At 42.7% G+C, this 13,166-nt stretch overlaps 1 long non-coding RNA gene across 2 annotated transcripts in view; it reads right to left on the reverse strand.

Annotated features, from left to right (window-relative positions):
* Positions 1-256: 256 nt before the first annotated feature.
* The window catches only part of LOC141084655 (uncharacterized), a 51,773-nt gene continuing 38,863 nt past the window's right edge, over positions 257-13,166 (reverse strand). For both annotated transcript variants that reach the window (XR_012231074.1, XR_012231073.1), the window contains exon 3: positions 257-3,112. This is a non-coding gene — a long non-coding RNA (uncharacterized lncRNA). The remainder of the gene's footprint in view (positions 3,113-13,166) is intronic.

Raw genomic sequence — 13,166 nt, forward strand, 5'->3', positions numbered from 1 at the left:
CTCTATGGGGTGGCTAAATTATACTCTATGGGGTGGCTGCATTATACTCTATGAGGGGGCTGCATTGAACTCTATGGGGTGGCTAAATTATAATCTATGGGGTGGCTGAATTATAATCTATGGGGTGGCTGCATTATACTCTATGGGGTGGCTGCATTATACTCTATGGGGGGCTGGATTTGCTGTGCCAGGAAGTGGAGCTGCTGAGACACTCTGCAGAAACCAAAGCAGCGGGGGAATGAGGAGGAGAGGTGAGTACTTATTCAACTTTATTTTTTTGCATTTTTTGCTTACAAACTATTATGCAAACAATATGTTTATGCACTTTTTTTCAAAATATTATATTACAAAATTCTCCAAATAACTCAGTTAGGGGAATGGAATACAGCAAAACACTTAGCATGAAGGGGAACATCACACCGTTTGCAAATTCTGGTTGTTTTTTCTTATATAAAGCACACTGTTGTGAACTCATTTTTGGGTTTGCCTCTGGATTCTGGTGAGGGTTATGGAGCTGGCTGTGCTGACAGAGGAGTAGTGAGCTCTCTATCTGGACTCCCTCTGTTGGTGAAGGGAGGTAATGAAGCTGATCAAAATGGCAGAGACCGGCCACCTGAGGAAGAGGACTGCGATTGGACATCAGGAGTTGCTGATTGGATTTAAGGCAGCCGACTCCCTAGTTTCTTGCTGGTGATTTTTCCTGACTGTGGCTCCTGGTTTCCAGTTTGGTTCCTGCCTTCCTAAAGTTAAGTTTTCTCTGCTATTGTTCATATGAGTTTTTGTCTTGTTTACTTAGTTTTTGTGTTCAGCCAGCCCTGGCTGGGACTGGGCTGAATCCCAATTTTGTCTCTGATCAGTTGATCTCTTTTGCTCTGTCTTCAGAATATACCTGAGTGCTGATATAGTGATTTGAAGTCTAGCGTCTTCAGGGCCTTTTTCTATCAGACGTGTTGGACATTTTTTTGGCAGGGTTTTTTGCGTGATTGCAGACAGCAGCTTTTCTTTCCTGTCCTTTCTAGTTAGTGAGGGCCCCATCGTTTGCCTATCTTTCTATCTGTGTCTGTGTTTTCATCTTGTTTCACCGACAATACATGTCGGGGGCTGTCTATTGCTTTGGGGACTGCTCTGAGGCAGTTTAGATTTTCCCTTTCTTTCTTTAGGCTTATTTAGTTCTCCGGCCTTGGCGAGGCATCTAGGACCACCGTAGGCACGCTCCACGGCTACTGCTAGTTGTTGTGGATAGGATCAGGGGTCTGCAATCCGCTAGTTACCAACCTCTCCAGTTTTCTGGGCTTAGCTTGCTTTTTGTTTTTTCCTCCTCGGTGACTCATTCATAACAGCACACCTTCTTTGTGTAGCAATTAGCTCTATCAAGTGATTGCCAGGATCAAATCTGACGTCATCACTAACTCGGCCACCTAATAGTTTACTTCGTTGAGGTCCACATCGCTTTGGGGTTGATTGTGTTCTTTTCCTTAGATAGGCCAATGCAATCCTCCTCCTTACACTTAGCAGTGGCACACTTTCTTCTGGATTTGCCTTTTGATATGCCCTCCTGGTGTTGACAACGGCAATGTCTATCATTTGAGTGAAAAGGGGCCACCACCACTTTTTGGAACGAATTCTGACACGGTACAGGGAGAGTTGTTTGTCCAATAAATCAACTCCCCCCATGTGGGAATTTATATTCCTGAACCATCAGCGGCATTGAGATTAGGACATGTTTTTTCTGTTTATGAGAGTACCTACGAGCTGTTGACAAAGGCTCTATTGTGCTGAAGTTCGTGCCAAACATGACAACCTTATTATCCTTCCATTTCACCACAAGAATGTTATTTGCTTTATCAAACCGGTAATCACAAAATCCTCTTTCCTTTTGTTTTTCAATCTCCATGCTTGGCATAAGAGGACACTGTTTTGTGCGATTTTCTCTCATAGTGCTAGTAGCTTGGATGTTTTTGTTTTTCAGCATCACCAGAGCATCAATACTTGTAAAGAAATTGTCAAAAAATAACTTGTAACTGAATGACTGGGAATTAGGAATTACATTTGTAAGTTGTGAAATTACTCTCAAGCCTAACGGTCCTTCCTCTTTGTCAGACTTAGCACAGTATGGCACAAATTTGTAGAGGTAGCCATTGGAACTGCAAAGACACCAAATTTTGTAGCCGAATTTTATTGTCTTACCTCGCATGTACATTTTTGTAGGGTGTTTGCCATAGTAGCAGACCATCATTTCATCTAAGGAAAGTTCCTGGTGGATTACACCAAATTTCAGGAATTCTTTCCCCAGTACTTCAAAGAATAAACTAACTTTGTACATCTTGTCAGACTTGTCAATTTTAGAATTGTCATTTAGGTGTATATATTTTTTAATTTCCCTAAAATGGTTCTTTGACATTGCTTTGTACACCAATGGAACTCCCACATCTTGAGCTTGTTCCCAGTACATGTCCTCTTGGGGGAGAGAATGATATCCAGACAGTAATAATATGCCTAAGAAAACTTGTAATTCTTCCTCGCTGATGGAAAAGGAGGGTTTATTTTTTTGGTTTGCATATAGCATGCTTTGGGATAAAATAATATCCATAGCATCATGGAAAAAAACTCTTCAAATATTTCAACTTCATTTTTATTTTCTAAAAGGTCACAAATGTTGCTTATTTCGATCGTATCCTGGTCCGCACTGCTTTCATATGTTGGTTGACATTTTTTCCATTTTGGAGTTGCTGCACATTGTAATATTTCTGTTGCATTTTTTTTTCTTGCTCACAACTGGTTTTGAAGTTTGATTCCTTGGTCGTTTTCTGCTACTGGTACTTGAAGTTCCTGCTGAGGTGGAAGGTAAATTTTCAGTTGATGCCACCTCAGGAGCCGCTTCAATTTCTGTTGAAGTGTACAATACCTCCAAAGTTCCTGCTACATCATTCAATTCATGAGCAAGAAGCTCATTTTCCTGAGAATCTTCCTCATCAGTTGCCTCATCAGAGTGGGCACAATCACTACTTCAACATCAGAAACTTCCTCTTCTTGGTCATCTAATTCCTCAAGATAACCTAGTATTTCATCAACAGTAAGTCCTTTTTTATATCGATATGCCATGTTCTTACTGCTGATACAACAAAAACAAAAATTAGTATAGTAACATTTAGAAAACTATAGATAAAAATATATATTATTATTTTAAATATATATATAAATATATTTCACATTTCACTATCCATTCATAAAACAAGCTAAATAAACAATTGTGATGAATAAAAACATAAAATACCAACTTTATATACTGTGATGTGATCGTAAACAATGTCTGACAAGCCAGCAAGTTACAGGGTCTGTTCTCCTGAGTGTCTCCAGTACAGCTGAGATATCAGGTTTCACAAAGCATAGTCAGAAAGGTACTGGGGAAGGGGGGAGGAGGGGTGAGGGATTTCCAGACTCTCTGGTAAGAAGGAAGAAATGAAACTAAAAGACCTCAGCCTGCCATATCAGTTGTAAATGATATAGGGTTATGTTTAAAAACTCATGAATCAAACAAAAATTTCCATGTAAAAAAAACCATCGAAAATAGTGCATTCTGCCAATGTCCCAAAAATGGGCTATCAATTTCACTTGAAAATAACTCTGGCCTTGGTAAATCTACATCAATGCCATTGCATTATAAACCTACCTTCAAGTATAAACAATAGTACTTATAATATCTGTGTGATCACAGAACTGTGATTTTAAATAATAATTTCAGCTTATGATCCTAATTTTGAAAAAACCTCGAAAATAGGTGCTTTGAAAGCTCTCTGGGTGGAAGAATATTCAATTAAAAATGACAATGACATGATTTCCTGCTTTCAAAACATTCATTTTACAAACACAACACAAAAAATTGGACCTAATTATAAAATCTTAGTTGCTAGAAGCAAAAGATTAGACGTCCCAAAAAAAGGACATTGGTAGATAATGGGTAAACTTGTGGATGAATTGAAGAGAAAAATGCAGCATGTAAGCAGCAGTTAGGCTAGTTTCACACTTGCGCCTTTTTGCGCAGCGTATCGAGCGCACAAGAAACGCATGTCAAAAGCACATGCAAGCGCTTGTAAACGCTGTGTTTTTTGTAGCATTATTGTGCACATAACGACAAAAAATCGCAGTGTTTTTATGCGTTTGTAAGTGTTTTTTATGCGTTTGCATTTTTTTATGCGCAATGGCGTCACTTCACAGGAGAAAAAATCCTTGAAAAATTCTTGCAACACACTCCACCAATGGGACAGCAGTGGGCGTCTCTTATGGAAATTCTTTATATAGACCCTGTTTACAGCTGAATTCTTCACATTTGCTTGCATTTGACTTGAGAAACATGGATCTGCGCTGGAAGAGTTTTTACTTTGACTTGGATCTGGACATGGGGATGGCTCAGGCTTATGCAGTTGCTTGCCATGAACAAAGGGAGAGAGAGAGGCAGCGAAGATGGCAGCAGTGGCGTTTGTGGATACATCCCATTATTGAACTCCGGGAGAGCCGTGGAGCGTACCACACCCTCTACAGCGAGCTACAGGCAAACCCGGAGAAATTTACGGATTATACCCGAATGACCCAAGAAACCTTTCACTATTTGCTTGGTTGGATACAAGAAGTCATCCAGAGACAGTACACACAGATCCGGAGTGCGATTACTCCTGAGGAACGGCTCCTGGTCACATTAAGGTACGTAGTTTAGCAAAACCAATGCCTGCAGAATTTTATTGGTTGTGACATGTACTCTTCCAAATCTGGCAGAATTATAGTTCTGCCATGTAGTTAACAAAAGGCCGCGGTAATTTTTTTATGGCATGTATAGAACAAAAGGTTGCAGATATATAATTTTATTTTTTTTACTTTTACATGTGTACAAAAATCCCTAAACACAAATATTAATTTTTGTTTTTTTCTTTGTGTCACAGATTCCTGGCTACTGGAGAGACCCCCTCTTCACTGCACTTCCAGTACCGGATTGGAATCTCCACGTTGTCTGGAATTGTAGCGGACACCTGCCGGGCTTTGTGGAACATTCTTTGTCCAGAATTCATGCCCCTGCCCACCGCTGAAAAGTGGTTGGAAATCGCCGAAAGATTCTGGACTGTCTGCAATTTCCCTAACTGTTTGGGAGCTGTGGATGGGAAACACATCCGGATTATCAAGCCCAAAAGAACTGGATCAGAGTACTACAAGTATAAAAAGTACTTTTCTACTGTACTCATGGCCATTGTGGATGCAGACTGTATGTTTATTGCTGTGGACATTGGGGCATTTGGCTGTGGGAATGTCTCCCAGGCTTTTAAGAACTTGAACATAAGCAGGAGGTTGTATGGCAACAACTTCAATTTCCCCATGCCACGGCCTCTTCCCCACACCGAAGCTCCGCCACAGCCCTTTGTAATGGTTGGTGATGAAGCATTCCAGATGTGCCAAAACCTGCTCAAGCCCTATTCCAGCCGGGACTTGGACCACAACAAAAGTATTTTCAATTACAGGCTGACCAGGGCCAGGAGAACAGTAGAGTGTGCCTTTGGTATACTTGTATCTAGATGGCACATTCTTGGCACAGCTATTAATCTGAAACTGGAAACAGTGGATGAAGTGGTGAAGGCCTGTGTTGTTCTCCATAATTTTGTAATTGCTCGAGAGCACCCGAGCTTAGATCTTGATGATGTTGCTCCTAATCCATTGCCTGAATTTACACAGCACCCTCTCAGGTCATCCGTTGAAGTTGGCCAAATGAGGGACTAATTTGCGGCCTACTTCAACTAAGATGTAGGACGGGTGGAATGGCAAGAGCAAATGTTGTAAAAAATTGTCTTGATGGTATGTTAATAAAAAAAACTGTTTTGATACCTGTTGTTGGTATGTTAATAGAAATAAAAACTGTTTTGATACCTGTACTGAGTGCTTTCTCTGTTTTTACACTCCCAATACCATTGGCAAGTAGTCAGGTGTATCAGTGAATTTATGATGCTGTGTTTTGTGCATCATGAATTCACTAATACTCCTGAGTAGGTAACTATACATACACACACAAGTTGTATTACCTTTATAATCTCTACAGTTTGTGTTGAATATTAATCAGTTTCTTCAACACATGTAATAAGAGTATGTGGTTAATTACAAGGTATATCTATAGTTCCTTGCGTTTTCGATAATAGTTAAATGAGGACGGTACAAAAAATGCAAGGTAACAATAGATATGCCTTGCACTCAACGCCATCCTCTATGCCAGGGTTTCCAAAATCTATTCCAAACGTCCATCAACAGATCATGTTTTAAGGATGTAATTTTTTTCCCTCAGGTGATACTGTTATCACCAGAGTAATGGAATTACTTAAAACATGTTTTGTTTGTTGGCCTTGAAGAATGGAGTTGGGGAACCCTGCTCAATTCAGTGTGTGCAATACACCAGATATCTCCATTACTGATGTTTCTTGTATGGGTATAGGACAAATTCTGACTTGTCTTTTCCACAGCAGTCTCTACATTCTTGTAATATTGCACAGACTGGATCCAGCAGGGTTCCTCAACTCCAGTCCTCAAGGTCCACCAACAGATCATGTTGTAATGAAATCCATAGCTCCGTTGATAACTGCTTCACAAGAGCCAAAATAAAAAAGGATTCCATACAACATGATCTGTTGGTGTCCCTTGAGGACTGGAGTTGGGGAACCCTGCTGGATCCACTCTGTGCAATATTACAAGAATGTAGAGACTGCTGTGGAAAAGACAAGTCATGTAGATTGGTTTCGCTGACAACACATATCTCCAAGACTAACACAAGAAACATGTCTCAGTAATGGAGATATCTGGTGGCAAAAACGCTAAGTGTACGGCGCAGTGTGTGTACGGCGCAGTGTGTGTATTCGGCGATTGACACAGTAACCAATCAAAATATTTTGAAAGCACAATTGCACATTTATTTTTTCACAAAAACTAAAATAAAAAAAAGTTTTATTAGGAATGACAGTTGGGGGAAGATTAGGATACTTTGGGGGTGTGGAGAGACGAGGAACGACTGGAGGTTGAGGAAGGGGTTCTAGGAGAAGGGGCAACGAAAGTACTGGGGGAAGAGAGCTCTGGAATGGACAAGGAGGTAGGTTGAAACACATTAGGAGGAGAGGGTGGATGGACGAACAAAGTTTTTGTTTTTTTCTTTGGCGCAGGAGTATCCTGCCTGGACCGACTTGCAGCGCGTGACCGCTGTACTTTGCTCGACCGCTTGGTGATGGTGGACCGTGGCATTGCCCTGTAAAAGATGGAATGTGGGTCACCAATTTGCTGCTCTGTGGTGGCGGTGGCGATGCTCCTAGAAGTGGCAGTGGCGGTGCTCCTAGTAGGGGACAAAGTTAGGTCGGTGCTCAAAGAAGTGGCGGTGATCCTTGGAGATGTTTTCATGTCAGTGCTCCTAGAAGGAGGCTGCTTGTCTGGGATCTGAACAGAAGTTCTGGCGGGACTACAAGGATGAGGAGTGCTGGCGGTGCTCCTTTGATGAGGAGTGCTGGCGGTGCTCCTTTGCTGAGGAGTGCTGGCGGTGCTCCTTTGATGAGGAGTGCTGGCGGTGCTCCTTTGATGAGGAGTGCTGGCGGTGCTCTTTTGCTGAGGAAAGCTGGCGGTGCTCTTTTGCGGAGGAGTGCTGGCGGTGCTCTTTTGCTGAGGAGTGCTGGTGGTGCTCTTTTGCTGAGGAGTGCTGGCGGTGCTCTTTTGATGTCTGGTGGTGTCGGTGGCCCAAGCAGGTTCTGTGGTGGTTTGGCTCCAAGCTGGTGATGCTGTGGCAGTGGTGGTGCTCCATACAGGAGCAGCGCTTGACATAGTGGTGGTGGCGGAGGAGTGTCCAGCAGCACACAGACTTGGGGTGGTGTAGTGGTGTCCGGCTTCGCTGGGAATGCAGGTGGCCGTGCTGTGGTATGCAGCAGAAGTCGGTAGGGAGGTGTAGCAAGTCAGCGGTGTAACTGTTGGAAATGACACCACTGACTGCTGCACTTACCGATTCTGCTGCATAGCCTGCAAGTAAGCAGTGTTGCAGGCCTGTAACACACTCAGCTGTTGCTCAGGACTAAGGTGTTCGGCCATGCCCTGTTCAATTTTACTGAAAAAATGGTGCGCTGGTCTGTTGAGGTCGGCCTCCAGACGGTCAAGGCGCTGGTCAACAGAGTGGAAGCGGTGTTCCATATGGTTAAAACCATGTTCCATCAGGGAAAAACCGCTTTCCATTCTGGCGGACAGCGCCTTGAGGCTGGCCTGAAAGGCCTCGCTCAAGTGCATGAACTCAGGCATGACAGGCCTGTCCGAGGTCCTCTGCCGCTGGCGGGTGTTGCCCGCATAACCAGTGACAGAGACCTGAGACAGGGGACCAGCTTCCTGGTCACCAGCTGTCTGTGTTGCTGACCTGCAAGATGCTTCCTGGCTGTCGGATGGCTGGGACGGGTCCGAGGTCGATCGATGAAGAACCGCTCCTGGGACAGGTTGCAGGGTGCTGCTCCAAGTGCTGTGGAAAGAAAGGGAAAACATTAGTATCATGCATCAACAAGAAGCATCAGCTGTGGAATAGAAAAGCACATAGTAATAAAAAAAAACAACTTACGCTCTGCTGGCAAGGACCGGTCTCAGGAAAGCCAACTCGTGATGATAGTGGTACTTTCTTCTGCGCCTTGCCACTGAACCACTGCGAACCTGTCCCTCAGCACAAACATCAGTGTTGAAGCGGTCCTTCATCGAGCGCCAACTTGTGCGGATTTTGTTCACTGTTGGGAAAAAAAAATAAAAAACATTAGACAATGTACTGAAGGGAAGATAATTTTCAGCACACACACCTGATAGAATTTTGCAAAGAGTCAATGCTGCAGCACAAAAAAATTCTATACACAATGCAGTCACTGTTGATCCTGATGACACTGTTATGTTTCCTGCTAGAATATATATAGCAGCGAAAACAACAGTATCATCCGGAGCAAGAGTGAAAACAGGATCAAGACAGCATTTGAAAAAGCAATCACTGTTTTCCACAAGGCATTGGTGTGTTTGATGAAACAATATATCTTGCCACAAACACACCAGCACCATCTGGACCATAAATCAATGCAGCTTCAAGACAGCAGTTCTAAACAAAAATCAATCACTGTTTTCCACAAGGCATTGGTGTGTTTGATGCAACAATATATCTTGCCACAAACACACCAGCACCATCAGGACCATAAATCAATGCAGCTTCAAGACATCAGTTCTAAACAAAAAGCAATCACTGTTTTCCACAAGGCATTGGTGTGTTTGATACAAGAATATATCTTGCCACAAACACACCAGCACCATCAGGACCATAAATCAATTCAGCTTCAAGACAGTAGTTCAATACACAAAGCAATCACTGTTTTCCAGAAGGCATCGGTGTGTTTGATGCAAGAATATATCTTGCCACAAACACACCAGCACCATCTGGACCAAAAATCAATGCAGTATCACAGAGCATCTTTATACTTACTGAACGCCCTTTTTGAAGTTGGAGAGACACTGTCCCAGCCATCCATCATCGCTGCGGCCACCTCATTCCAGAGCTGCCGGGTCACCACTGTGTCTTTGTACTGCTGGTCACGGCTGTCCCAAAACGGGATACGCTCCTCAACAAGGTGGATCAGGTGCTCGTTGTCTATGTACACATCTTCATCATCCCGATGTGAAACCTAGAAAAAAAAAATTAGAATGTTTGTAATTTTGGAGAATGAAAAAGATCGAAAAAGAAACAGAGAAGAAGCAAGATAAAAGATGAAAATAAAGACAGAAAAAAAAGGACAGATTATATACTAACATTGCATCTCCTCGCCACGACTTGACTATGCTGCTCCCGCTCAGAATACTCCCACTCAGACTGCTCCCGCTCAGTCCACTCCCGCTCAGACTGCTCCTGCACTTCACCTTCACTGGCCGTGTCCGATGTCTGTAAAGAAAAAAAGAAATTAAAACACATTTCTAGAGGCAGCTAAACTTACCCAAAGGCAGCAACATCTTCACCTCACGATCAGCTTGGGCCAGTTCTTGCCAAGATGGCGAATAGACCGATCCAGAAGAAGACATGCTGAAATTTAAACAAAAAATACATTAGTACATTATAAAATTGTACAGGACACACAGACATTATGTGGCAGAATACTCACATTTTCGCTTGTGAAGCTTGAATCCACAGTTGGAAGGCTGTCTTGTCTTTTCAAGGCTGTCTGTAGAGTATTGGTCTGGCCCTGAAGACACCTTCTTTTATCTAGACTCCTCTCAAACAATGTTGCTTGTTTAGGGGGAGGTTTAGACAAGTGTCTAGACATTGTTTACTCAAATCGCCTGCGCGCACAAAGTGCTGACGTGCGCGCCTCCAAGCACACGTCAGCAACCCCATTGACTATAATGCTATTTTTGGGCGCACACCGTGCGCGCGCGATTTTTTTAATGATGTAGGCGGAACAAAAAATGCAACATGTAGCATACGGCGCATCTGGGAACACACCTGTAAAATGCGCAGCACACACTAAACGCTGATGAGCGCATACAATCGCAAGACCCTGCGACCACCATGTTACAGATAGGGGAACATTGTGCATGCGCCCGATAGCGCACGATGCGCTGCGCGATAAAACGCTAGTCTGAAACCAGCCTAACAGAGCAGAAACAGCATTAAAGGGAATCTGTCACCCATTTTTAGTGATATCATGTAAAGATATCATTCAATTGTGTGTCACAAAAGGATTCTATTAGGACTTTTGATTCCCCCTGACCCCGCACCTTTGATGCATAAATACCTTTTTTATCTCGGTTGAGATGTATGTAAATCACCGCGGTCCGGTCCGACGGGTGGGGCTTATTCGCCTCCCCCCCTCCCTGTCTTGCTCTACGCATTTCTTCATTCTTCTTCCTGCGATCACATAGTGTTTCCGCGCTTGCACATTGAAAAGGCCTCCAGTGCTTGCGCAGTATGCTTTGCCCAATGGTATTTTTCAGCGCGGTCTATGCCCCGGAAGTCTTCTCATGCAGGACACACTTCCTGGCCGCCGGATGCATTGTAAAGCCCTGCTCAGTGCTGAGGAAGCCATACTGCACAAGCGCCAGAGGCCTTTTCAATGCGCAAGCGTGGAAAACTACGGCATCTGTGATATTCACAGATGAAGTTACGTTCAGCAAGCCAAGGAGGAGGGGAGAAGGTGAATAAGCCCCGCCCATCGGACCAGACTGCGGCGATTTACATACATCTCAACCAAGATAAAAAAGGTATTTATGCATCAAAGGTGTGGGGTCAGGGTATTCTGCCTTCAGGCACGCTGACATGATATGAAATCCAGCAGACAGTATAAACCACAGCTCTGTCTTCCAAAATAAGCAGACTGTTCTCTGTAGTCTAACTTGTTTATTTGTGAAGAGTATAGAATATGCACAGTAAAACTACAAGGAATACAAATAACATGCATAAGTATTGGGCAGATGATCACAGCTAACACAATCACAGAAGTGTACATTGAGATGCAAACATTACATAGGAATACATTAGCTTATGATTACATTTACTGAGAACTGGCAACTAAAGGGTTAATGACATCTCTTGGCTGCCAGACAGTAAATAACACCTCTCTAAATCACTGCATTGCAAGAAAGATTAAGCTTACCAGATATGCTTTAGCCGGGTACTGACTCAAGTTGAGAAGTTGCAGGAAAAACAAAGGTTACACAGGAGGACAAAATAACATGCACATCCTATGAGATCCACAGAAGCAAACTGGCCCTTCTTCATCCCAGAATACATTGCTTCCTTCCCACAAAGCACTGCTTTAATCGCATTGTGCATTGCTTCTGTTAAAGTCACAGGCTTTATAATGCTATTGAAGACACTGCTATAAATTCAGCCACCACTAGATGGTGCTCTAATTAACCCAGCAATAATAAAACATTATTTGCCCTATTAAGAGGGCAGAACACAGGGGGAATCAAAAGTCCTAATGGAATCCTTATGTGACACATAATTGAATGATATCTTTACATGACATCAGCTCCATGGGACTGTAGCCAACCTCCCTGGACATGGCCACAAGAGGAAAATTGATAACAAAGCAAAGAGACAGATAATACGACTGGTAACAAAATAGCCCAGAAAAACTTCTAAACAGATTAAAGATGAACTTCAAGCTCAAGGAACATCAGTGTCAGATCGCACCATCAGTTGTTGCATGAGATAAAGTGGAGTTCATGGGAGACGACCAAGGAGGACACCATTGTTGGAAAAAAAAGTAATAAAAAAGGCAATATTTTGGGATCATGCTTTCCCAGAAACACTGATGCCCGCTGGTACGGCTTCAGACCACAAAGCGACACAGTGGTATGCATCAGTGTTTCTGGGGAAGAATGACCCCAAAATATTGCCTTATACTCCCCTGAAGAATCTTTTTCTGAGAGGAAACGCTTGAGGAGTGGTGTTATCCTATGCACAGTACATCACCTATTGAATTGATAAGTCCCCACAGCTACATACCGGGTGAGACTGTTCCATTCATATGTTAATTAATGTACATGCCTGCAATACATTGTTTAGCATGGGTTTCTATGCTGACCTTTTGGGTGAAGTCACTGATATAAATTAGGTACATTGTTAGACCAATATGATTGGGTCCTCTTACGCTGATTGGGCATCTTCATGCTTTATATGGTTTAACAAATAAGCCTTTATGCATGACTACTGTTTTGGTGCAGTTGTATGTCGTATGTTGTAGTTGTAGTACTATTTGATTATACCTTTGTGGTCGCACTAAAAATCTGGTACTGTTGGTGAATTATTGTTGTATGTATTTTTTTTTTTTTAAGTGTTTTAAAAAAATTGATGATTAAAAGTTACATTTTAATTCCATCTTGATAAGAAATTGAATTTTGTGTGGAGAGTATACCCACTGCTATTGCTAAGATCTGCATAAGAACTGTATCCATTCATGGCACAGACGACCCAAAAGCAGTAAGGAAGCTAGCTCCACTTGCAAAGAGTATTAAAATCAACCAGTGTAGTGAAATGATGAAGTGCACTAGCTATCTTAAAGAGAAAATGTCCAGAAAATCCTTTCCGAAAATAAGCACCACTAGATCTGCACAGCCACTGGATCTGATACATACAGATGTTTGTGGTCAAATGAGTG

This window comes from Dendrobates tinctorius, unplaced genomic scaffold, assembly GCF_039654945.1.
Source record: "Dendrobates tinctorius isolate UK_male_01 unplaced genomic scaffold, ASM3965494v1 ptg000026l, whole genome shotgun sequence".
Lineage (NCBI taxonomy): Eukaryota > Metazoa > Chordata > Amphibia > Anura > Dendrobatidae > Dendrobates > Dendrobates tinctorius.